Raw genomic sequence first — 5,195 nt, forward strand, 5'->3', positions numbered from 1 at the left:
AGCAACGCCTTTAGACATATACTGTCCTACCGATTGTCGGAGGTAGTCTAATCCAGCTTTATCTCCTCTAGAGCGGGGCAGGGCAATGGTTCCTGTTCTGCCGACGGGCAAAGTCGTCTGAATGCCTGCAGACGGAAACGAGATAGAGCATCAGCGATAGCGTTTTGGTGGCCCGGAATGTGTCTGGCTGTGATGGTGAAATTATGTAGAACTGACTGCCAGATCAGACGTCTCACGATTGGCATGATAAACTGGCAGTGAGATCTCCCTTTGTTGATAATGGCAACTGTTGCCTCGTTGTCGCAGAACAGAGTGATTCGTTCGCGAGACCATGCCGAGCCCCAGATGACGCTAGCGACTGCTATGGGATAGATCTCGTGAAGAGCGGACGAAGCGAAACATGAAGCGAGTTTGGGGAAATCGCGGGGCCACTTCTCGGCGAACCAATGACCTCGAATCACGTTGCTTCGACTGCGGACATAGGAAGGGGTAAGTGGCGATCATTTATGTTTCATGTTTGAAGGTGATTGGTTGGGTGTTGATTGGCAATGAGGATGCAGGATTGAGTCTTCCTGGCAGAACTAGCGCTGGAGCTATATTTCTGAAATAGCCGTCAGGAAATATGAGGTGTGAAAAAACTAACAGTGATGCATTGAAACGTTTGCTTATAACACAGGGCCTCAGCACCAACACATGAACAATAACAGATTCAGTTTCCTTATTTTGAAGGTCTCGTGGTGCCGTCTTATGTTATATTCTTTACAAACAGCAACAACTTTGTTGCAGATAAAACACATCGGCTTTGCATTCAAAAAACATTTGCATAGTTGTCTTTCCATTCTTCTTTGTATGCACTATTTTCACTGTCAACTTTCCTCTTTAGACGCTTTGATAGGCCATCTTCTCTCATCATCATCCAGATAGTGTAAATATTAAGATCATTCTGCACACGAGGTTAAAGTGTTCCCCCAGCAGACAAAAAAAATACATTTTAGGACGTGAAGATTGTAAAAAATAGTCTACTTTAAATAATGATACAACTAGTATATATAATTATAAAATAACTATCTTTTAAAAGTAGGCTATTGTAGTCGTATTTTTCAGAAATTCATTTCTTAAATTATACTTTGACGATGTTCTGACGGATTAGTTTTTTTGGCCTGACGCCAAACTTACTTGCCGACCCCTGGCCTATAAAGTGTAACGCTGTGATGTCACACACAGGAAATCACAAATAGACAAGAAGAAGCTGAAATACACTTTATATTAATAAAACAATCCATGTTCATCTAAAAAAATAATATATTGTTAGAGAATATCAGTCTGTGCAAAACCTGTGAGTTTGAGTGGCGTGTGTTGATTGAGCAACAACTGAATGTGTGAAAACCTCAAGACTTCACCTGCCAGACGAATAACACGAACACAAATCATCTTCTGACACGTTCCTGACGCTTCGTTTCCATTGAAAACCACAATCAACTCAGCAATCCATCTGTGGTCAGATCTGATGTGTATTTGATCTTCCACAACATCACTTTACCACAGCAGGACATTCTGTCTCTTAAACTAAAGTCAAAACAGGGTTTCTTTAAATGTATTTATATAAACATCATGTAAAAGCTTTAGTTTGACTGCACTTACACAAACACTCATTTAGAACAAACTAATTCAACCAAATCTGTCCTCAGATCAATAAATAAATGTGAGGCCTCCATCTGATCTGTGTAAAGTCACCTGCAGTTTCTTCTATTAAACACTAGAGGTCTCTATTACACAGAGTTGTGTTTTATTTATCATCGTCTAGATGTTTTGTTGTGTAAATATACACTTTCCAGCTACATCCCATATAATATATGTTGAAACTATCTTTATTTATTTCTATTTTTTAATTTATTGATGTACTTATTCACTATTTATTGTATTATATTTATTTATTGATAAATTCAGATTTAAGGTGAGCATCACTTGTCATGATTCTGCCCCATCATGTCATATTTCTCTTGATCTAGTGGCAGGATCATGACAACTTATTCGATATTTAAATGCATTTAAATGTTATTTCGCTTGGAACTTGATAAAAACAAACGAGTAAACAAACATAAAAAGTTGGTGGTTTTTCATTTGAAAAATGCATCGAAAGCAGCAGTGACCAAAAACATTTATTTTTGTTTGTTTGTAAATATGTTTACTTAACGTTCATAATCTTTACTAAAGACAAATTTGTTTGCTCTAATTTATTTCTCTAGTCCTATAAAATGCCAATCTTGATTGATGAAGAATTAAATTCAGTAGCTGAAACTTGACAAGTTTTTCCTGCACATATTTAAATCCAAAAATAAAAGTTTTGAGATCAAACTCTTCTTTAAACTTAACACACATTTGATCTGTGTCACATTTATTCTACATCAGTAGATGTCAGTCTTTTGTCTTCTATGTGTATCATTCTAGAGCTTAAGATACCTAGAAGAACATGTTTTCATGATAATAATATCTCAAGATTGATTTAATGTCTTTTGTGTCTGGAGAGGAGGAGAGTTGAGCTTTAAAGATGTGAAATCAACTCCTGCAGTTTCCTCAGATGAACACCAGATGTCACTAACACACGCTGATAGAATGTCATGATGAAGAGTTTGTATCAGTAAAATGATCTTTATTATATTTCATCATCTTAGAGGTCACTGTACATTACAGCACAAATGATTTGTTTATAATGATATTTTAATCTGGACAGGTTTTATTAGGTGACCCACAGTCTCCTGATATCAGACATCAGTTTCATCATCTCACCACTAGAGGTCATCATAACACAACACACAACTGCATTTCAATCAAACATGTACTTGTGTGAGTTTAATGATAGAAATGATATTAATAGTGAATGAAAAGTCAAATACATCTCTGTTTTAAACACTGAATTCAGTCAATTTGATTTTAATTTAATTATTTGAAATGCTGTAATATGTGTAAAGCACCTCCGTCATCTCAGACTCCTGTAAGAAAACAGAAAAGAGACGAATATATGAGACCAGTGAGTGGAAGAAAACAGCATTTCATTTTCATTTCATCAGATCTTCTTTTATAAAATAAATCCCTTCTTCAACCTTTTGAACAGACTGAGACTTTGTGTTCATCAATAAAATATTTTTTTTCTGTAAAATTATAGGATACAAGGACAGATATTAAGTAGTTTTCTCCATTTTTCTTGTAAATGTGTCGTCTTGTTCTGTAATTTTATAGTTTTTCTATTTCAAAAATAAACTGAAGAAAAAGAAATCTTATTAAAATAACAGAAATTTTCTGGCAGCTGTGATGAAGCTGGAGAGCCATAAATAAACTTCAGAATAACAGGTATTTCCTGTAAAATACACTTTCCTCCTGGTTGCTTGTAATTTTACGGTTTTTGACCATATTTGGAAAATACATAGAAAAATCTGTAAAAAACAACATAAAATTCCAGTTTATTTTTCCAGTGATACCGATCACATGATCCTTTTGTGTTGTTTACTCACTTCACGATGAGTGTTAAATCAGAACCAGAGGATAAATCTCTGACATGTTTATCAGAACTCAACAATAAGAGACTTGTGTTGACATTAGCACACATAACAAACTCTCTTAATCCCTCAGTAACAGACACACAATGACCCTTACTGCCCCCTAGTGGATAAAACATGTATAAATACACCACATCTAGTGTTATGAGTTTGATTTCAGATGTATTTTCAGAAGTTGATTTGAATGAATGACTGTAATAACTACACATGATCAGTCATGAATGATCTCACCGGTTTATGTGTTGTTCTTTCACACAAGGTTGGTTCTGCATAAGTGATCTCCTCTTCACCGGTCTGATCTGTTTCAGTAATAATGAGTTTAGTTTCATCAGTATTCACATTTCATTTATGAACATTTAAATGTTGTTTATATATAACTTACAATCTTTATTTATTTTTCTGTGTTTCCTGCTGATGAAGAAGATCAGAAGTGTCGTTACAATCATCAGAAATACAACAACTGCACAACACATCACAACTTTATGAATGAAGGTGAGACCTGTAATAAAGCAATAAGTGTGTGAAGCAGTGGGATACAGAAATAAATGTACTGTAACCAACTTATTCCATCTGTGTGGCAAGGTTTCATAAAATATAGTAAATAAAGTGAAGTTTTATAACGGCCTCAGCCAATCAGAATCAAGCAGAACTGACCGTTTTATAATAAACGATAAGAGTCACTGAATCTGTCACACTGCATACTAACCAAACGTGACGCGATGAGATTCCTGCGATAAAAATATTCCTGTGCATACCGAACGAAAAAGGGGCGGGACGTGACCATCAATCACAAGACACAGCCAATCAGAACCGCTTTTCTCTGTCGACGCAGCCTCGCACGCTGCAGCTGTAGAGCACACAAAGAGAGATGCGTCCTGACCTCTTGACTTCAGTCATGCCTCAACGGACGCTATGCTATAATTTCCAAATTTAAACTATTAAGGATATTTTATTATATGAGTAGTAAAGCCATGTCATGTGCCTGCGCGCACAAGGATGTTATTGTGAGCATGCGCAGAATGAACCGGTCTGTGTTTTAAATCCAGGCCAAAGATGGTTCAGACTTTTATTCGACGGTGACAAGAAAAATTACGAACTCTGGGAAACGAGATTCCTCGTGCACATGAAGTTGCGAGGCCTCAGAGAAGTTATCCTGGAGGACCCACAGATAGACGTGGAAGACGAAGCAGCTCTCACGGAAGATGAGTCTAAGAACGGAGAGGCTTATGTAGAGTTAGTGCAATGTCTAGACAACAAGAGTTTGTCGTTGGTAATGAGGGAAACCAAACGTGATGGGAGAAGAGCACAGCATATTCTTCGCGAAGACTATGCTGAAAAGGACAAACCCCGTTTATATTGTGAACTTTCCTCACTGCAGAAGGCTAGCAATGAAACGATCACTGACTATATTATTCCAGCAGAGACTATATCCACGTCATTGAGAAGAGCGTATGAGAATATTAGCGATGGGCTACAAATAGCCATGGTAGTAAAGGGGCTATCTTATTCATACAAGCCATTCGTCATGCACATCACCCACACAAATGACAGTGTAACGTTCGGTGAGTTTAAAGCAAAACTGCGAAGATATGAGAGTACTGAAAAATATGGGAAGAGTGACGTGAATGTAGGAGAAAACAA

At 36.8% G+C, this 5,195-nt stretch overlaps 1 long non-coding RNA gene across 1 annotated transcript; it reads right to left on the reverse strand.

The window, feature by feature from the left end:
- Nucleotides 1-2,762: 2,762 nt before the first annotated feature.
- Nucleotides 2,763-4,045, reverse strand: LOC130430733 (uncharacterized). The gene is made up of 3 exons (XR_008907900.1): nt 3,937-4,045; nt 3,786-3,853; nt 2,763-2,990 (listed from the first exon to the last, which is right to left on the reverse strand). It is a non-coding gene; the product is annotated as an uncharacterized LOC130430733 (long non-coding RNA).
- Between the last annotated feature and the right edge of the window lie 1,150 nt (nt 4,046-5,195).

This window comes from Triplophysa dalaica, chromosome 10, assembly GCF_015846415.1.
Source record: "Triplophysa dalaica isolate WHDGS20190420 chromosome 10, ASM1584641v1, whole genome shotgun sequence".
NCBI classification, from domain to species: domain Eukaryota; kingdom Metazoa; phylum Chordata; class Actinopteri; order Cypriniformes; family Nemacheilidae; genus Triplophysa; species Triplophysa dalaica.